At 44.2% G+C, this 22,385-nt stretch overlaps 1 protein-coding gene across 4 annotated transcripts in view; it reads right to left on the reverse strand.

Annotated features, from left to right (window-relative positions):
* PPP6R2 (protein phosphatase 6 regulatory subunit 2) overlaps positions 1-18,243 on the reverse strand; it is a 122,904-nt gene extending 104,661 nt beyond the window's left edge. For all 4 annotated transcript variants that reach the window (XM_075024485.1, XM_075024482.1, XM_075024484.1 and 1 more), the window contains exon 1: positions 18,051-18,243. The gene's annotated coding sequence lies outside the window, so the exon portion shown is untranslated. The remainder of the gene's footprint in view (positions 1-18,050) is intronic.
* Between the last annotated feature and the right edge of the window lie 4,142 nt (positions 18,244-22,385).

Genomic DNA, 22,385 nt, shown 5'->3' on the forward strand with positions numbered 1-22,385 from the left:
ACTCCATAAACATCACCCACACACCACCTAACAGCTCTGAAGAAGAAAAGTTGTCCAGTGACCAGAAAGTCTCCCTTCCTAAAGAAAGTATTCATATTACCCAGATGGGTATTTCACGTTAAGGGGGAGAGGATGGGGAGGGGACAGGGATAGTGCGGGAGTTTCCATTTTGTTTGCAACTGAAACTGAGCCAGTACCAGGGCTGGCAAGTGGAAAGTAAAGTTTCACTATGTTTCCCCAGGGTTTCCTGAACGCACAAAGTTTGTACAGAAATTTGACATTCTTCCTTGAGTATTCACAGCCTTCTTTAAGGCTCTTTTCCACTTGCTTCCAGCAATATTTTAAACCATATTCTCCTGCTGGAAGCAAGTTCTATTTAGAAATTTTTCTAACATCTCTGAGAGTAATTTCAAAGCACACAGCCACAGAGCACGCTTCCACACCAGCAGCCCCTGGAGAGGCAGAGCTACCCCACCGCCACGCTCTGCACAGCCTTAGGAAAGCTGAGGAAGGTGCTGAGCCGGGACCTTGACCAACACCGCAAAACATCCTCCACCACCTCACACCACAGGGCTGACAGAGAGGCCAAACACCACTACTGCTATTTATAGAAGCACAAGCGTCCACCACCAACCCAGACAAATGGCACGTCAATTAGAAGACGCTTCTGGGTGAAGGGTCCGTCCTGCTTATTGCCATTTTCAACATTCTCATTTTCTTCACTTTCCCTCTGACAGTCAGGTCAGGGCACGTTCAGGTGGAAAACTGAATTCCCCCTTTTCTGGGAAGGGTATTTCCCACTTGAGGTAGCTTAAAAGAAAATCAGCAAGCATATGGACTATCATAGAAACCAGTCCATTAAGTGTCATCCAAAACTGAAACTGATACAAAGTACAGCTAAAGCTAACTGCAAAAGCCAGGAAATAGAAAGCAAAAATACCATCAGCCACACTCTGCAGTACTGACTCTGGTCTCTGAACTGGCACATACCCACTGGGGACACACCACAAGAACGATTCAGACCATTTTTGAACAAGCAGATATAAGTAAAGAACAACTTTGTCATTTTATGGGCTATGGTGCATCCCACAGAATTGGATGCTTTTACCCCGACACTTGTGTAACCCTGGGCTCGTGACAGCCACACTGACCAGTTCACAGACTACCCTCCACAGGTGCCAGGGCTCCTGCGACAGGAGACGCAACACACCTGTGTCCAGAAGCATCACGGACTCCTATGCCAAAACGTAACAATGCAAATAAAGGCAACTACTGAGGACTACAACCTGACAGCAGTCTCAGGGCACGCAATAAGCCTGAAGCGATTGCTGCCCTATATGATACGGTTCGAGAGACTCCTTAAAACAAAGCAAAGACATGGCAACTTCATGCAAATTAAGGACAGCTGTGCACAGCACCGTTAACAGTTTAGCAGCTTTTTACCTTAATGAGGATATGAACCAGCAGTTTCCTGTAACAGCAACAGCCACAGAATGGAGGAGATAGAAGTGCATCTCTGGAGATCATCCAGTCCAACCCACTGCTTTTCAAAGCAGGGTCAGCTGGAGCTAGCTGCCCAGGGCCATGTCCAGGCAGGTTTTGAACATCTCTAACTCCACCGCCTCTCTGGGCAGCCTGTGCCTGCGTTCAACCACCCCTGCAGTGAAAACACGTTTTCTTATGTTCAGACAGTTTCCCATATTTCCATTTGGGCCCACTGCCTCTTGTCCTGTCACTGGGTACAGCTGAGAAGAGCCTGGCTCCATCTCCTTTACTCCCCTGTGAGGAATTTATACACATTGATGAGATCCCCTGAGCCATCTCTTCTCCAGGATGAACAGCCCCAGCCCTCCCAGCCTCTCCTCATGTGGCAAATGCTCCAACTACTTAATCAAATTTGTGGCTCTTTGCTGGACTCTCTCCATTACGTCTGTAACTCTCTTGTCCTGCAGAGCCCAGCAGCACTGGACCCAGAACTCCAGATGTGACCCCACCAGTGCTGGGCAGATGGGAAGGATCGCCTCTTGACCTGCTGGCAACAGTCTGCACATTGCAGCCCAGAAGGCTCCTTGCCAGCCTTGTGTCCACCAAGACCCCAAGGTCATTCACTGGAGAGCTGCTTTCCAGCTGCTCAGCCCCAGCCTGTACTGGTGCATGGGGTTATCCTTCCCCAGGGGCAGGGCCTGACATTTCCCTTGGCTGAACTTCAGGAGACTGCTACTGGCCCATTTCTCCAGTCTGTCGACATCCCTCAGTACAGCAGCACAGGTCTATTAAGCACTCCTCACAGTCATGTCATATAGTGCACCCCAGATGTGCTTCATCTCAGCCTTTCAGAAGATATGCTGTTATTTGTCTAGGGACTGGTAAGCGCGCATCATTCAAAAAGGGAAGAATCAAGCTTTTGATGATGCAAGTACTTCACAACTGCGGTTCTGCATTGGAGGTGACCAGAACAGTATTATGCATTTAAGAGCAGAACAAGGAAAGTCTTGTTAGTGAATCTGTTCAAAACAACTGAAAAAAATGTACTCTGGACACACTAACAATCCCTTTGAAATAATTCTTTCTCCAGTTCCTATCAACCACCAGCTGTTGTGTTTGAAGGGATTTTAGCCTGGTCAGACTGATGGAAATCTTGATGATGTTTTAACCTACACTTCATAGAGCATGAATCAGAGGTTAACATCTTCTGAATGTATTTTAATGCCTCAAGTTCTCTCCTGCTAAGGCCCTGTACACTAACAGAACTCAACTATTTCTTTTCTTCTGCTGTTGCACACACCACTTCGGTTTCTTGAGGATTTAACTGCTGTGACCTGTCAAAAGACAACCGCTTGCAATACACAGACTACCTGTGTTACAGTATTCTGTATTGCAATACTTACAACCTTTTGGTACTGAAGCATCAATGCTGTGCTGCTGCTTTGCACATCCACACCCCAGCCTGCCATCCCTTCAAAACCCACTGCGATCGCCTGTCCCCAGTATGAGGTTATTGGCTGTTACTGGTTGCCTCTAACAGCCTCTGCAGTTCATCACAGCCAATACCCCCTGCCCCATCACCATCCTGCCCTCATCTTCCAGCTCCACGACCCCATCACTGTCAATAACCTAACATAGGTGGAGATGACACACTACAGTACAAGCCCCGTTCTGGCAGAGCTTGGATGCAGCACCACGCCTCGCTGTTAAAGTATACCCACAATACAGGTAATAGATGACTTGCAGCAGTCTACTCTTCTTCGGGTTCAAAATGCTCAGAATCTACATTTCAGTCTGTCAGGGGGAGAGAATTGTGAGCTACTCAATTATTTCTAGAGCTCACTCTCAACCTCTTTAGGACCCTACTTCAGACTCTTTAGGAATATACTCTCAGTGCTTGTTTCCAAGACGAAACAACGCTGATAAAAAAATCTCCTCATTCATCTTATAGCCAAGATTAAATCAAAGATCTGTATTGATTCCTCTTATATTCACACAAGGCATGAAGAACAGTGAAAAACAGCAATGGATGAAAGAAAAACCTTGCTATGTAAATAAATACTACAGTTCAAAAAGAGATTTTTTTCAGATTATTATGAAATTATACCTGAGACATCTGTGGTTCTCCACACAAACTAAAGCAGTACTGGGGATTTCCTGCTGTATCTAATAAGCGTTGGAGCTGTTGAAGCCCACCACTATATGGAGAACAAATAAAGCCCTTTCAGGCAGTCACATACCTCCATCCTACCAGCTATACTTCTCCTGTGAAGTAGCTGTCCATGGAACCACAAGAAGGCAAAATAAAAAATAGAAAGTTAAAGGCAGGAAATACAGAACGCCTCTTCACCAACATTTTACTTCTTTCTAGCCCACCTAATCTGCAATTTGGAAGGACTTAGACTTCATTAATACGCACTGCTTCAAATTCAAATTGGTATCATGTCCGCCCTTGGTAGTCATGTTGTCTTCTGACGGTAATAGAAAATTCAACCTTATTAGAGAGGAGCCTCTCTTACCTGAAAAAATGTTTTTCTCTTTAGAAACCTACTTGCTGACACCCTTTGAAAGCCAAGTCTTGGCAGTCTTTTTACATCAGTCCCTCCCCAAGCATAAAAGTGTCACATCAACCCAACAACAACAAAAATAGATGTTATGAAGCGTTATCTGACATGCTCCACGTGCTTCCATGAGTAATGCTACCATGGGTAGGCATATTATTTTAAGTACTGTCTGTTGCAAGCAATAAAGTCCGAAGCATAAGAGTAAAACATCAAGATACAAATCTGTCTTCTACAGGTATACAGAGCCTTAATCTCTCAAGATCAAACATTTAGGCAAATCTGTTCCAACCTTAGTGCCACACTGAAACTGTAGCTTAATACTACAATAAAAGACTAAGCACAAAGTCATGAGAAAAACAGAAACCAAGGTTTGCGTTATAGCCAGTGAAATAAGTAACAGTTCACATAGCAAACCGAAGTAGGCCTTAAGTGTAAGAAGGCAATTTTACAAGCAATAGCTGCAGTAAGTTAAGAAACTAAGATGAAACGAGCAGCTGTCCTTAATACAGCCGCCTGAATGAGTCCAAACCACCCTTCTCTGTTCCCAAATTACAATCACACAATTAGCCCTTCCTCACTTGAAACGGCTAGCTATAGGTTCAGTGAAAATAAAGCCAAGGGACATTATCTATGAAGGGTTCTCTATGAAACACTGCAAGAGGCGTCACAGCAGTTTCAGGACACCTTTAGAAGTTGGCAGGACATGAATAAAACAACTATTTTAACATCAGAATTTTACATAAATATATTCTCATTCATCACTATTCTCTTTCTTCCCTTGCCTCACTCCTTTGCCCGATTCTTTTTTGTAAACCCTGAATAAAAGGCAAAGCAGGATAGGCTAGAGTCCTCAGAGGCAATGATGGTTCCAGCAGCTGTCCACACACACCCCAGTAAGCACACACATCCCACTGGACGTCAAACTGTTATGATCTCAGCAATTTCTGCCAAGCTCTGACTGCACATGTACACATCAAAGTCTCAAGAACATAAAACAGAGAAATGAATTATAGCCTTTATTCCCTCCTACAACTGAGCATACAAAATTATACATTGTCTCTGTTGTACTCAGCTAGCTTTGTAGTTAGCTATTATCTTAGTATTGGGATAACTTAAATACTTAAAACCTATGAAAACTATTATCTTACACCATGTTTCAGCCTTAGTAAAAAAAAAGAAATGGACTTAGTTTATCATTATTTTATTATTTCATCTTCCTTCCAGCCCTCAAAGTCTCATAGCCTTCAGAGGTGAACTGTCAGTCAGAAGCTTCTGTTTTATACAGATGAAGGATTTATCCTGGGGCAGGGGGGGGAAGGGTATTTTGCCTGTAGGCCACTTTCAGAGCAGAAGGCCAACAAAGCTTTGTCTGAATGGCAGAATGGTTTGTCAAGGTCTTCTGGAGTGGAAGCAGCTTCCTCTAGTGAGTGCATCCCTGAACTCCAGTGCAGGCATCTGCTTCTGCCTTCCAAGCTTTGGCTACTTCAAAATGGAAAGGACAGATTATCATCCTGCCAAACATAGGCAAGCACACACCTCCTGGACAACAAGAGTCAAATCTCCCAACTGAAATCTGTCACACTATATCAACCTGGTATCCCAACCCCACCGTACGAATTAAGCAGAGGCCACAATACACTTTATTAATGGCATTTTCAGGAAAGATTCAGTATCTGGATTTTTATGTTTCAGAACTAGCGAACCCAGCACTGTATATTCAGCTGCAGTTACACTTCCCAACGTGGAGAGACCTGTGCCGTACGCGGCAGTGCTGAAATCAACTTGACAGCCTAGCAGCACCAGCCAGCTCTTAACTCGTGCTCCTCCTTTTGCTGTGATACCAGCTCTGCAGCCCCCTTTCCCCTAACCTTTTCTTTGCAGCGTTCTGGCACAGCGTTCTCCTGCCACGTTGTCCAGGGTTTGCCTTGCAACTGTGTCCGCCCCAGCATCAGAAAACAGTATGGGAAAATCTCTGTCCCAAATCCACCCTTTAGAAACGGTGTACAACCTCAGAGGGCACCTGTACTACAAGGGGCACTCACGTCACTCCATGGCCACAGCAAACATGGCGAAGAAGATGGGAACACTGAACAGAGGATTCTGTTAATCTTCAAATGTTACCATACAACTAAAGATGTTTTTCAGCTTCCTGAGAGACTGCTTAGGCGAAGCCGTTGATTGGAAAACCCTTCGATACACTTAGAATTCTCAGATAAAATTTATCCTTAACCAAAACAGTATTTCACCAGTTAGCCAAGGGCCTGCTTTTGTTTTCCTCTTCTGAACTAGGGATATGAATTTCTTCATTCCTTCTTAACATCTGACAAATGAAACAGACATCTACGTTTACATTCCTTGGACACAAACAGTAAATCACAAGTACTGCAGGAGTCCAGTATACCAGCACAGTAAGGGGTTGTGTTGGGTTTTTTTCTTTTAATAAAAAACTGCTGCAGGCAAAAAATGATGGTCTGTCTGTTGTACAAATCTGCACACAAAATTAAGAGCTACTTCTAATTATTCTATGCTTCTGAAGTTCCCTAATAAAGAGATGATATCAAGTAGTACTTTGTTTTGATGATCAACTTTATCCTCACCTAGTATCTAGTTAAACAGCCTTCTAATTGACGCCCTACCCCGTGCTAAGGACAAAATTTGCACAGCTTCTTTATTTGAATGTTACATTTTTAATTAAATTCAACACACCCAGACACTGAAGAAACTGCAGCGCTTCAAAAAACGCAGGAAAAGCTAGCCAGAAAAATATACCAAATGCACTGTGAACATAACTGCACAAAAAAGGTCTTTTTTTTCTAGGCCAGTCAAAAGCATATGGAGCTAAACACATACCAAAGAATTAAACTCCACAGCCTACCAGCTTCACGTTACCTATAAGGGCATAGTTATCTCAAAATTTTTAACCTGTACCTCACTCTGTCTCTAATAATTTAAGACGATTAATAGTCAAACATTTTCATTACTATTCTCTCTGTTTACATAGCTCTAGAGTCTGTCTCCCCCATGGAAGAAGGCATCAGCAGCATCTACAAGGAACCCCAGGGGGATTTCTGTGCTTCACTTTAAAGATTAACCTTTAAGTGTAAGACTTGCAACTTGATTTGAATATTAAAAAGCTAACGTACAATCATTGTTAAAACAAGCAAAACAAAATCACGGGGGGTTTTTTACATGTCAATTTACATGTCTTGCAGGACTCCTCAGACACTCCACTCCTCATTCACTTGCACAGCTTAAAGAAGACTTTGAAGCCACTTAGACTGTTTACTACATGTTGTTTAAGCAACAAATTAAATCTTCTCCTGGATCACCACAGTTAAACCCTTCAGAAATAATTATTATTAATTAGACTACTATCTCAGAAGCGAGATGCTGGTATTTACTGGGACACACAAGCAGCATTTCTCAGAAAACCCAGTTTGTCACAAAGTCATTTACCGCATTGATCTCTGGACCCTGGATATTTTATTTTTTGTTGCAGAGTAAGCCAGTATTACAAAAGAAACATCATTCCACTCAGACTATTAGATAGCAAACCAGCAGCATTTGCAAGCTAAGACTTCCTGTTGCGCTTTACAAGACGACCAAGAGCTGTACTTTTCAGATACACCTATTTTAGTACTGCGATGTCCTCAAATGAGCAAGAAAAACAACTCCTTTAATGGTCCTTTATACAAGTTCAAAGCTTCAAAACTGCATTTGTGCTTCTATCTACGTTTTTTGCATGCTGCAGTTTTTACCAGAATATTCTGACATTGTGCTTTTCTACCAACCAGACTACATGGAAACAAGGCACAATATTGCTTTGTCAAAACTGTAACAAGTCAAAGCCTTAAAAGAAGATATTAAACAACATAGGCTTTTTAATTTCCTTAATCTTTCAGGACATCATATAGACACAGTCCACACAAAGTTTATGTAGTTCTACAGGTAAAATAAATATTAAGACACTTTAGAAGAAAAAAATCTTACATATGACAATGGACCATCAACCTGTTTTCCCTGCATGGCACCACTTAAACTATATTTATGGGCTAAGCTTCATTCATCAGAAAGGAAAACAATCATTTGGAAATCTCAGACCCACCCTTAGGAGTTCAGTAGGCTTTACCTGGACAAATAAACATTAAAGCTCAGGTTGCTCTTAAAATCACAAACCAGAATTATGCGCTGATGACATTAGACCATAGTTTGCCATGTATTTAAGCCTGCACTGCTGAAGAAAAAAAAAATTGTTTTCCTTTTCCATGCAGCTATTAGCAGAAAAAAATTTCAGCTGAATCACTCCCCCAAACTCGTTCGCGACATAGCTGCACAAATGCTTGTGCCAGCAACGAGGGAGGGCAGAGAAGTGACAAAGAATGGGTAAGAGCAGCCAGAAGGGGACAGCTTTTCAGCAGTAGTGCCAGCTTAAAGGCATGTCAAACTATGGCTTTAAGCACAAATTCTAAGAATTAGTTCACATTGTAACTAAATGGCCTTAATCATAATCAAACCCACTAATAAAAAGCACAGGTTTTGCAACAGAAAAGGTGAAGATTTCAAATGACTCAGAAGGATGACATTTATTTTTCCAAGCTTAATAAAGAACTCTAGGGATTGTATAAACTTTGGGACAAGAAATTAACATCAACCTTGCACAAAAGATCATCAGTAAGTACCCTCGATCTCTATAAATACCTCAGAGAATGCAAATTACAATAGCTACAGGAACAGAGCATCATCTTAGTGATCACCTCTGACTATCATAAAACCTCATGTTTAAGCTTGCTTAGTGTTGCAACTAAATACTCAGTTACAAGGAGTCATCTAAGATATTAATTTGCATACAACACTCGAAGCCTGTTCAAGTAACAATTCCCAAGTCAGAAATTCAGTTTCAAGCAAAGCATGCTATAAGCAACAGAAACATTTGCTGCGTTGTTGTTGCAAAGGAAAGCATTCCCTCCAGCGCTGAGAGCACTCTCCACCGTAACTTTCATAAGAACACCCAGCACTTCAACAGGCCTCACAAGCAACTTGGCTTGAGTGAAATATCTTCCAGTTAGTTTAAAACCTGCCTTCTCAAACTATGAAGAATATAGACAACTATTAATCCCTTCCAAACATGAGAGAGTTCTTTTTGCATTCTACAAATTCTGAAAGTAATGTGGGGTTTTTTTCTCAGCTGGAAAATACTATAGTGACATTTTAAATAATACTCTTGTTGCTTCTATATCTGAATAGCACAATAAAGCACCATATTAAGAGATGCCCCCCCCCAATTTAGCAAGCTGGTATATTTACAAGCGCAGTACAGTGCTGTACAGAGACACCAGTTCAAGTTTTGAAAACAGAGAAAGCACATCAGCTCTGCACTGAGCTGGAGGTGATAGAATGGGACTCCTTCCAGCTCTACAGCTCGTCCACAGATCTCTCTGCATCACATTCAGCCGCACAGTACAGACATAACCTCAGGAGCCTAAGCTAAATTTCCCTCCACTGCTGCATGTAACAGTCCAAGTAAGAACAAAGAAGTGGTAAGGGAAAGGGAAGCATCCTAGGTTTCAAGTAAGAAATATCATTACAGAGAAACAGCTTGTGGCATTCAGTCCCTGAAAGCAGGCAGCACCCACTGCCTCAGAATTAGGTACAGAAAAAAAACAACATGGAACTACAGGAGCATAAGGAGGGTCTTCTCTCAACCCCACCAGTATACTTCACAGTACATTAAGGTGGTGTTCAGCATCATGCATAAACAAACGTTCTCCCCTCTTATTTAACAGGTAAAACACCCACACTAACTCTTGGCCTAATTGATATCCCTGACATCAAGCTCAACAAGTTACATACATGCCAAAAATTGTGAACGAGAAATACATTTAGAATTCCACACATCATCAGACTTTCCTTTGCTCTTTTTAAATATAGCCGATTACCCAGTATGGTAATCTGCCCTGCTATTTTCTTTAATCACATACCTCAAAATTGTCTCTAACACTAACACGCATAATATTTTGCCATTTTCAGGCATAACATCCATTCCAATAATTATACTTTCAATGTTACTTTGGCTTATTACTTCACACACTGAGATGGATTTTCACAGACCTTCCATCTACTGCCTGGTCTTCCCCCATCTCTTCCCTGTTAGGCAGCCAGAGTTTAAACCAGCCAATATACGTAAATTGTAGTGATTTCCTTCCAGCAAGAATTGCCTTTCATGTATTAAAACTTAAACACATAGGTCAGCAGAAGACTGTTTCTTTTTATCAAGGGCCTTTGAGATACTCCTGTTTCTCCAAACACTAGGTCTGCTGTTTGGTAGTTAGCGATTTGGTGAAGTTTCTGCTTTTCCCAAAATAATATATTCATGACCAGGGCACAATCCACCAGCTCTAACAACAAACCGTAATGATGCAACAGTATTTTCCTCACATGGTAAGTGTTTACTGCGACTACTAGGTGATCCGGTTTCACTTCACAGTTCCTTGTAAAAAAACTCAAGCATATATCCAAGCCTCAAGTATACATTAAATATTTTTACTTGCTGGTCTCTTCTAAGACTAAAAATAATTAAATAGTTTTGTTCTTGGGAACGGCACCACTTCATTCCAACATTTTCTTACAGTTATTTTAAAAAACAGCACTGATAAGCTCGCTTCAATTGAGTAAGAAAATTCACTCATGAAAAATGAAGTCAAAGCGGCAAGGTTTTTCTCTGCAAGACACAACTTTCTTTAGCAGTGCTGCTACGTAAAATGGAGGGGAAAAACAGGACAGGGGAGGCCATGGACACACCGGATGAATGCTGCCACACTGAAAGCACTACAGATACTAACACTTACTACTTGTAGCAGCTATTTTATAGGGACTACAGTTAGCTAAGAACAAAGATGACAAAGTAACAGGAAAAACAGAAGTAATGAAATTAGCTGCCTATTTTGTAAGAGGAAACAGTGGGTACAATGTAATATCAATGAAATCGAATATGCGTGTATTCCTGGCACCGCATCCCTAAAACATCATGTGTCTTTCTGCAAAATTTGGCATGCTCAGGCATATTTTTGTAAACTACTCTGCTACTTCATCCTTTAGTCTTCAGAAAAAAACTCAGACACATGTAGCAGTCTCCAGGACTGGTCATAATTAAATGGTCTTTAGAGAAAGTACAAGGAAAAACATCAATATTTACATTCACTAAACCAGTGATTAACTTCTTTTCACCTTACGGTCCTCTTCATGCTAAGCACTGAAGAAACATGGAGAAATCCCATCTCCTGCACCATGGAGTTTACTGCTTATTTACGACCCAAACTAGGCAGATGATCACAACGTACAGCTACTCCTCTGGCTAGCATCTATATGACTCAAACAGAATCTGGAAAACCAACTATGCTGGTGATGTATATGATGAAAACTTAAGTTTGGTTATTGTATTGGTCTTAGATAACTATATGATTCTGAATCATTTATAGGCACTGCTTTCAAACTTATCAGTCAGCTACGAAAGAGGAAGAAGATTCATCAAGCAGAGCTAAGGGCATAGCACATTGCAAAACATATCCAATGCCTCATTCACCTTACAATCCACCCAAGGGTGAGAAGACAACCTCACTGAGATGAGGAGGTCTCCATCAGAATCTTTGCCTAGCAAGTTGTCTTCTGCAATAGGATCTGTCTCACCTAACGTGTAGATCTTTATACTATGGATGACTAATCTGAATTAGTCACCCAGACTCCCTTTGCAGTAGGAGAGAAATCAGCACTTCTACAGCAAAACTCAGCTCTATTTTAGACTTCTGCATCAAAAGAAAATAAGCATCTCTTTCTCTCCATTGACTAAAAAAGGAATCCTAAATGGTTACCTCAGAAGTAGACATTTACATCATAGATGTGTGAACTTCAGTGAGAGGTCTCCAGCCCTTGAAACACAATGTTGGGGGGGAGGGGAAGAGGGGGGGAAGGCTCAGAAAGAAAACAGAAGAAAATAAAAAAAGATAATAGAAAATTTAGGATATACCATGGACAATGTAGTGTTAAAAAGTAATAAGTAAAGGACTGGGAGAATGCAGAAGTAGTAAAAAAACAACTCAGCACTAAGAAAAATAAACTTCCATATTAAAAAAAAGGATAACATACAACAGAATCAAGTTGAAATCCATCATTTAGTATTTTCTAATTTGTTAAACTGAGTGCTGATTGAGCATCTGTTGACTATTAATCGGGTACTCTGGCTCAGGAGCTGAGGTCCTGGGACTCTGAGGATGACCTGAATATTCTATTCACTAGGCTTAGTTTGATTTAATCTAACATGGAATGATGGCTTTTGTTAACAGTACTGCTGCAGCCCCACTATTGCCAACCCCTTTGTATTTAAACTGTTCAGCAAACGTTCCAGCAGTGGTGCACATCTGTTCCTACCATGCCTGTTAAGTAAAATAAACCAGTAGAAAATGAGCAGGGAAAGGGGGGTAAGTCTTGCAACAGACTGGCTCCCTATAAGTATGGGACCAGCACTAACAAAGAGGGACAAACCAGGAACACGTTGCACCGCAAACTCAGATTAGTTAAATTGAACCACACCCTATTTAAATTCAGATGGCGAGAGACCTGCTCTTTTTACTCTTCTCCTTCCTGGGTCACACGTTCCTGCATCCCTCCCTTGTGTCAGCGCTGTTTGTGCAACTACACATCGAGCTGGTTGAGGGAGCTGATCCAGCTTAAAACTACTCCCTCCAAGCAGGGTTAGCACTCAGCCCACTCAGCTCTCCAAAGTGGTGCACCACACAAATATTAATGCCAACACATGGCGACCTGGACTCCGGCCCATTGATGTTGCTGTGGAACTGCAGCCTTAGTCTTCTGGCTCAGGGAGATGGGATACAGTTTTCAACCTGTTTGCTTACAGTCTCAATTATCCTTCTTAAAAAAAAGAAATCTGTCTTAACATAGAAGAATTACATTAAATGGCATACCAGAGGATCTTCTGAAGGAAGAAAATGAAAAGTAAACAGCTAAAGAAACACAACCTTTCTCATACCACCCCGCTGCACATGAAAGTAAGAAGCTGAAACAATCCGTGGGTTTTGCAAGAATACAAGGAATGAAAAGAAAGGAAGAAATTGCTACACAGGGGAGAATCTAAGTCGCTTATCACAAAATGTCAAGGCATACCCATCATGCATTTTCTCAGCTAACATAATTAAGTCTACCATAGAAAAATCAAAGACAAAACTGAAACTGAAATATCTTGTGTTCTATTTCCTTCTTCCTTCCTGTAGGTTGCAGCAAGAAAGACCATCTCCACTACTGCAGTCTTCGCATTTTTTTGTCTTTCTCCCAGGAAGCAGTGCCAGTCTCTGCTTTGCTGCTATTGCTCCTAATTCTGCCAAACAAAATCAGAATCAAAGTGACTTAATAGTTATCAGTGTCACTGCAGGCCACAATGCTCTGAATAGCAGCAAACTGCAGAACTGAAATAAAATCTTAAAAAAAAAAAAAAAAGACAACTAGCACAGGCATAATGGAAAGAACAGCAGAGGCATTTGCCAACTGAACGCAAACCTTGAATTCAGGTAATCAATATGTTTGGAAAGTTTTCTTTGCAAACTATGTAGATTGCCTACTATGCCGCCTACCATGCCACCTACCAAGCAAAAGGTGGTGAACGTTTCTTATTCTGCCTAGATAAGGCAATAGTTCCGAGCTCTGCCTGTTTAGCTCAAATAACTTCTTGAACTTTGCCATTTAACCATAATGTTATTTTCTCATGCCTTCCGGTTTCCCCTTCTGTCCAGATAAGATTGTGTCCTTAAGCACACGACATTGACACAACAGTAAGAAATTTAGTATTTGCAATGCAGTGACATCCAGAGGCACCACTTCAGGGACAGGCTGCCCCTGTACCAGGCACCACGCAGGCCAAAGGCTCTGCGGGGCAGAGCCTACAATTCAAGCACAGAATGAGAAAACAGGTAGACGCAAAGAAAGAGAAATTGAGGGGGAAAATCAGTAGCAGTCAGCAGCCACAGCTCAACAGCTGCAGAGCTTCCATGCTCAGGCTAATGATTTTAACTTCCTTCTTTTGACATTACGTTCTCCTAAGCTAGCTTATCCTAATTTTGCTGACAAACGCCTTTCTAAAGCTCAGTGCCACATGGTGTTTAGTTTGAAGTGACCCCTGCCAAAGATGACAATTTTAGTTAGGCTTCAGGCATTGCTATGTAGCCATTTATTATTGTAACTACTTGCACTGTCTCAGCTTTATCTAGGACTAAATGGCATTAATAAGCAAAAACAGAGAACGTCACTGTTAATTCAGCCAGTGATGTCAAACTTCTCATTTGCAGACCTGATCTGAACACCACGTATGCAATGTGTGTGGCATTCAAATTCCACCAAAAGCCGAGGCTTTCTAGTCTGAGATTTTTTTAACCTTGGCTATGAAAGCTTCATTTCCCAAGATAACTAGCATTTATTTGTCCGAGTTCCTCCCCCCCATACCAGAGTTAACACGCAGGTAAAAATAGCCAAGGCATGTAACAATAATGTCAATATTGGTTATTGCCCTGCTGACTGTTTTAGCAGATCAAAACGAGGAACAGAGAAGTCCATCACAGGGGGAAGGGAGGAGGGTGGGAGGAATATAGACAGGGAGAGGGAAAGAGAAGAGTGCAATTAAAAAATGAAGCACCCTAGAAACATAGCAGTGGACAGAAAAGACAACATACTTTTGCTTCTAATAATATTGAATCAAAGAAGACACTTAAGTTCCTTTGTTGCTACTATTGGTCACACAGAGGCCACATTCTTTCCCTGATCCTTATATAAACCCACTGACATCTGTAGATTTTCCGTGAAAAGGAGGTAACAAACACTCAAACCGATTCCCCAGCCCATAAAACATAATTAAGAACAGAACTGTGTAACCCTATAAATAGGGCTAAGAGTAAAGACTGCTGCTCTGAACTGTGGCTCCATATTTGACTGCTCAGATGGAGAGCTGACATCATTCATTAATACAGTCTATTAACTCTGCTCTCCTCTATTAGTTTTTCAATAATTTTGCATCTAGCAAAACAACAAGACCTCCCACAAATACTTGCTCCTATAAAGTTCTCAAAAGTTATGTCAACCACTCAGCTCCTGCTTTGCTCTCAACTCACTGACCTCATCCGTTTCTCCTGTGTCATTTACACCCAAGTTTCCCAGTTATTCTTGTCATTCTACTATTGTTTCAGAAACATTTACTATAACAAGATACTCTTCTATTTCCTGGCATTCCAGTTTGCCCATTTTTATGGCTGAGCTTATTACACTGTTCTAGCTATTGCCCTTCAGGCACTAACACTTCAGACTCCAAGCCACTGTGTTAAGAAAACATACTACTTGATTATGTACATGAAGTCATTTTCCCTAACATCTAATCTACAGCTTTTACACTTGCACTTCTACACACCTTATTATCAGAAACACAGAGTAAGAAAACTCATCTCCCCTGTTCCCCTGCCCCGAGCTTTCCTCAAACGTAACACCTTTCTTTGCTGAAATTCTTCTGCACCACTGATGTCCTACTGTATCTCAGTGAAGAAAACAGTTTTGGTTTCCCTTTGACACCTTAGCTGATAGCCAATATAACTCAGGGGAGAACGTGAATGAAGTGTTTCTTCCACGGAGCATGGAAAAACACCATCAGCTACGCCTGGGATATCTCCCCACCAAAGAGGAGGGGAAGCATAACTAAATGATTCCTCCTTCTAGCTCAGGATCGCACTATCTGGGGACAGCAAGAATTTAATTCACTCCAGCTGACTCCCAGTCCAACCAGCAAACTGTGAGTCGGGGGGGGGGGGGGAGCCCCACTCAGAAGCACTGCCAGCCCCTAACAGCTCCACCGGCACCCCTCTGCAGAAGGGGGGCTGCAAGGGCTTTAGCCTTCCCCCACAGGGGAGCACTGCAGAACAGGCTATGCCTCTCATGACAGTAGCCTGGAGTTTTCTAAAAATAATTTAAGCCCACAGACTGAGGATACTTGCTTACTAGGAAAAAAACCCCAAACCTATCTTACAGATAGTTTTCTCTTTGTTATTCATTTTTTAGAGTCTCCCAATTTCTGAACTATGAACTTAGAAATTCAACCTGTGCCTCCTACAACACAACCAAGACTTCATCAAATGCCAGGTTCAGAAGGAGGATGTGCTTCAGTGCTCCCTGCCATCCCCAGAACAAATGCTCAGCATCAGTCACTCTCTCACAGTCTGAGGTTTGCAGGAACCTCCCAAAACCTCAATGCCGTTTTCTGCACCACCTGTCTGATACCATTCTGCTAAGACCGAGCTCTTCCCAGAAAGCTGCTGCAGCGCCACAAATTTTCCACAATTTCTAGACAGGACGTTATCCTAGGTCCCCGGATTTGCAACTTAATACAAAGAAAGTACAAAAGTCACCAGAAATGCCTGCATACCGAATACACGAAAAACAAAGCAAGCCTTCAATTTCAAACCATTTTGTTCTTACCCAATCCCCAGTCATCTTTTCCTGAGCAAATGTTTATTGCTATCACTCAAACCAGTAGAGATCATTATGTGTTCCTATTGCACATTACAAAATTTAACTTTGCTTACCATGATATCACCATTGGTTGCTATGGAAATTGCTATACTACCATCTACCAGATTTTTTTACCACTGAAGTATTTTGGCAGACTGCTTTTAAGTGTCAGAGTAACAAGAAAAATCATAAATGTTTATTCTCCCATCACTCTTAAAACGGTGCTTTGTAACAAAAATCTGCTAGTAAGTGAGTACATGCTTGGCTTCAAATGTGTAGCTCTGGACAGGGGTGGAATCACAACTTGCTCCTTCATTTTTTAGAGAGGAAAATAAAGTACATTATGAAAACAAGCTTCAGTTTTTAAAATATTAATTTTTAAGTGGAAGATCAAGATAGGGAAAAAACCTCAAGTCCCTCCAAGTTCTCTCAGTTTCTCTTTTTCACTTCCTAGTTGTTGGGTTTTTTTGTTTGTTTTTGGTTTTTTTAACTAGTGCAAAACAAGGCCTTCAAATTAGGAAGGGAGCCCTCATTAGACTCGTCAAGAAGTCATCCTTTTGTAAGATTACGTGTTGTAGTGATTCCATCTGTGGCTACAACTCCTACCCCAGTCTCTGTACATTATTAACGTGACATTTATTTTCACATACTGCACATGCGAAGCCGGCGGGGTCCCTCGCGCAGGCTCCGGGCCCCGCACACCCCAAGTCAGCGGGTCCCCAGGAGGCTGACCCCCCGCCTCCGACCTTGCCAACATCGCCTCTCCCAACAGCTTCAGCAATTAACCACTGCCTAGGCATGAGTCACGAAAACCTGGATCCCCGCGTTCCCACTACCCATCCCCACCAGGTCGAACATCGCCGCCACCACCACCCCACCACCCCCAGAAGAAAAAACAAACGAAAAAGCAAACTCTGACACGCGCAGAAAGTCCGATTTAACCCAGATATCGCATGAAACGACACAGTGGGACTTCGGCACGGCCGAGAGCAAGGACTCAAAAATGGATCTCTGCGATCAGAGCTGCTGGAGGGGCGGCGCAGCCAGCACCAGCGCGGCTACGGGGCTGTTAAAAAAACAAAAACCAAAACAGTGAAAAACAAACCAGGGGCAGCTAGACGCGACCCTGCAGCCCAGGCAGCGCTCCGGGACCGGTGACCGATTCCTCCCGGCGGTCTGGGGGGCGGGGAGGGGGTGTCGCTGCGGCCGAGGAGGCCGAAGCGGAGGCGGCGGCGGGGGAAGGAGGCGGCGGGGCTGGCGGGGCGGCAGGCCGCGCACCGCCTCCGCCGCTCGCCGGGCCCAGCGCCCCGGCTCCGGCGCAGGAAGGCGAAAGCGGCCCGCGGCGGGGCGCAGCCCGCGGCCCGGCCAGCCCCGGTCCCGGCGCGGCGGGAGGGCGGCGGTGACAGCTCGGCGGCGGCGCGGACGGCGGGCCCGGCCGCGGGTCTCACCCACCTGCTGGGGGTCCGGGCCTGCCCTCCGCCCCGCGGCGAGGCCGCTGGCGCGCTGCCTGGCTGCGAGGGCCGGCGGCCCGGCGGGCATGGGCCGCGTCCGAGGCGGGGCGCCGCGGCCGGGGCTGCGCTGACAGCGGGCGGCGAGGCGGCGAGCTGCGGGCGCTCCGACTGCCTCCAAAATGGCGGCGGCCCCGCTGCTGCCCAGAGCCGCGCGCGGGGGGGTGGGGGGGGAAGAGGGAGGGGGGGGGCGGGCGGAGGGGAAGGAGGGGCGGGGCCGGGGCGGGCGGGGCCGCGCGCGCCGGGGGCGGCACCCTGGGCCGGGGGGCGCGGGGCGTGGCGAGCCGGGGTGGGCGGGGCCGCGCCCCGGGCCGGGGGCGGCGGGAAGGGGACCGTGAGCGGGACACGGGGCCGCCCCCCGCCCCGGTCTCGGGGACGGGTCACAGCCCGGGACAGCGCTCTGCGGCAGGGGGGGCGCGCACCGGGCCCCCGGGGTGGGTGGCCCGTGGTCTCGGGGGACGCAGGCCCAGGCCGGGAGGAGGGCAGGGACGCCGGGCCCGGGGCGGGAGGGGGAACGTGGGGACGGCGGGACCCCTTCTGTGATCACTGCCTTCAAGTAAAGGGGGGGGGGGAGACCCCTTGTTCCCCACCCAGCACCGGTGGGGACGGCCCTGGGGTCACTGGGAATAACGCCGGGGGGAGGAAGGGAGAGAAAGGCGCTGTGATGGGGCTGGGGGTGGTTAACGCTGGGGCGACTCGTGTCCAGGGAGGTGGGGATGAGTGTGGAGAAGGGAGGGAGTGTGATGGGGAAAAGGAGGAGGAGAAGGAAAAAGGGACGACCCAAACGATAGAAGAAAGCAGTACTGGGGAGAAAGATACCTCTTAGTCATGCTCGCTTGCTGGGTTAAGTAGGTTTCATTGTTGCCTTGCCCAGATTTGTCTTCCAACATGAATAAACTGCTTTCTAATTGCCAACATCGTACAGGAACCCAAGAGGAACTGATCCAATTCTTCTCTCAATTCCGAAGTGAATTCCTGCCATTAGATTTACCGCTACGCCTCGTCTTCTTCGCTACTCTTACGCAGGCCTTGACCTGCAAATATTAACACACGCGGTTAAAATTTAACGTGTACCTGTCTGCTTCAGAACCTACGCACAGACCTGCTGTGGAAGCACCTGCTGGAAGAGCCATGGTGGCAAACATGCCCAGAGGATGGAGATGGTAACAAGGGAAAATGCACATTTTGTCAGCAAGGCATGTGAAAAAATAAACAGTTTTGTACTGCCCTGTTTACACTATAGGGTTTAGGAGTTTTGCCACAGAAATGCCACCAAAAATTTCACCCATGACTAAATGGGCAACATTTCCAGTTTATGCCTGTTTTTTTACCATAAGGGCTTGAAGGCAAAGGCTCCAAGAGTTTATATGGTACCCAGTATGGTAATTAACACTGTGTTGGCCATTAATAAGGAAAAAAAAAGTACAACCTCAGAAGTTTCATTTCTCTATTTTGTCTATTGGAGGGTAACGAGCTTATAAAGCATTTTTTGTGGCTTATTGTGGCTTCCGGGGACACAACAACGGCTATCCAAGCAAATTCCCAAGTCTTCCAGCCATCCCCAGAGCGTATTCATTTCCACCATGTAGCGCAGGAGGGACAGGGCTGCAGACCCTGTCTTCTCCAACTGATTACTAGAGTACCAATTTTGGAACAGCTTCCTTCTTTTCTCCTCCAGCCCCACGAAATGCACTAAAATACGGATTAACTATCTGGGCTTGGCAGCGAGCACGGGCTCAGGCTGCCAGCTCACCTCTCCCCGGCCAGGACACAGGCAGGTACAAGAACAAGGAGAACTACTGAAGTAGGGAAAATAACCTGCAGGTCTGAGACCCTGGTTGTTTTACAAGGGCAGCTCTTTTCTACTGCGAACAAACTGCTGGTCTCTTCTGTGGCTACTCGTGCTGACATGCAGATGCTGAATACAGGTATGACCTCTTTCCTGTTCAAACAGATACAAAAATCAGTGTTTGCCTACTTGTGCACATATGAAAATACACTAATTTTAGGTTTCACATCCTTTGCTGTTGTTAAAATCCACACCGGGATGTAAGTAATGAAAAATATTATCATGTTATTGTCCTCTTACCAGTGTTTCAGCTTTCCTAAACAGGAAGCTGATCATTTAGTGTCCTTCCTCCAACCGCTTTAGCATTTCCAGGGCAATTGTTTATTGAAATTCATGCTGTCCATATTCAGTGTACTTAAAAACATGCATCTTGAATGATCTTATGATTATTTAGTTTCTAATACAGAAAAAATATATTCAGAAAGGACTGCCTCTTTCACAGTTTTATAGTAAACTTCCTAAGGATTTTTACCATTTTGTCCTAAGCCATTACGGTTACAGAAACGTGGATTTACTTTTAAATCCTAATGCCTGTGAATAAGGAACAGGTTTGCTGTTTACGTGGTGTTTTCTATCAGTCTGGATTCCCCACTGATCATTTAAAAAAATCACACAGAACAAAGAGAAAGAAGGAGCAAGGTACAACAGTGCCAGCTCCGCTTAAATAACAGTAACTCAAGCGCTGGGACAGAGCCGCTATTCTGACCAGTGACCTCAGTTCTCCCCGTCTTCGAGAGAGATTAAGCAGCTGAGTCTGCCTGCCATTGTGCTGTGTCAAAAAGTCTTGTAGAATAGCAGCTCAGCCGCAAGCTCTCTGAGATAGCAAAGTTGTCATTGTGCTAATTTGTATGTCATTTAGCATATTGCTGACGCTAATAATAATGGATACGGACAATTTAGAAACAATCCAAATTGTGTAAGCAGGCAACGTATAAAACTCATTCTCGCAGGTAACAGGCGCTCGTTGAAGGGCACAATAAGAATTCACCCCACTGCTCCCAACGACAGCCTGTGACTGTGATTTCATTACCTGCGCTGTTGCCAAACTGTACCTAAAGCCTTCAAACCAACACCACGGCCGGTCCCGGGGCGGTTAGCCCTGCTTTCGTCGGGCTTGCACCCCAGGTATTAGCATGTGTAATTGCGTCTTTGTCCTGCATATGCAAACTCTCAGTCTTTGGACTACAAGGCTGGTGAACACTGTCTCACTTTTTTTCTACACATGGAGCATATATTTCACAACCAAAGCTATGTCGTTAACATACACCTCTGAGCTTGAAAAGCTTCCACTCTTTAGCTCAAATAACTGATTTACACATCAAGCAGTCAGGACATATTAAATCGTGTTTTGTTGTGTGACTTGCTGGACTACTAGCTAGTGAGTGTTCATTCCTTTCTTTGAAGCATTGAACCCTGTTCTAAGGAAGTTTTGATTCTGAATTTGAGGTTCAGTGAAAAAGCATAAATAACAGAGTTTTTGTCAGAAATCCAAAGATCACTGCAGTGAAGAGTTGGGCAGAGTACGGCTACTTGTATCTTCAGACCTTCAGCGCAATGAGCATTTCAGGTTTCAGACGCTGAGCACAGCTCTCCAGTTCTGGAATCGAAGGAATGAGTCTGAGCCTTACTAAGATTCACACCTAGAGTGGGATTAGGCACACATTTTGCTAGGAGGCTGCACGACCAGAAATAGGATGTTGATGATCAAGAATGCTGGGCTCTATTCTTGGCTTAGAAATGAAGCGTGATCTAGTGCCTAGAACAGACATTATATCAGGATCGCCAAGCTACAGTTTTGACATTAATTCTGAGAAACACTGAAGGGAGGAAGGGAAGAGTCTTAGTCGTTCTACTGGAGTCATAGGCTCTTTTCCTAAATATAATTTGTGTGTTAGGTTTTCCAAACACCAAGAATTATATTTGGCTGCCTTTTGGGGCAAGTTATAAGGCCTTGTTCAAATAACAAAGCCCTGAAGTGCACAGAATATAAACAGCAATCAGAAGTGAGGCTGGCGAGCTAACATTTCTTGGCTTACAGCATATTGCACGTTCCTCTAGTCTGCAGGGTATTTATGTTTCTCCTCTTGTCTGGGGAATATTATCCTGACTAGCAATGCAAGAGAAAAGGCAGACAAACTGAAGCTGAATGCAAAATATCCTGCAAAATCTGGTAGGCCGGCTGCTCTTGAGAGCTCTGATGCAAAAGATAATTATAGATGAAAGTGTAGCAACCGCTGTGGTTAAGGTTGCGAAATGTTCTATTTACTCAGGTTGCTTAGGAGCCGTGCAAAACCGACATGCTGGCCCTGTGCAGCACAGTATCTCCAGCGAGGCTGGAGCTTTGGAGAGGATCAGATCTGCAGTGTTCTCCAGTTCTGCAGAACCTTTATTGCCCAAATATGGTCCAGGAGTATATAGGCGCTTAAAAGG

Source organism: Buteo buteo, chromosome 4, assembly GCF_964188355.1.
Source record: "Buteo buteo chromosome 4, bButBut1.hap1.1, whole genome shotgun sequence".
Classification (NCBI taxonomy): Eukaryota; Metazoa; Chordata; class Aves; order Accipitriformes; family Accipitridae; genus Buteo; species Buteo buteo.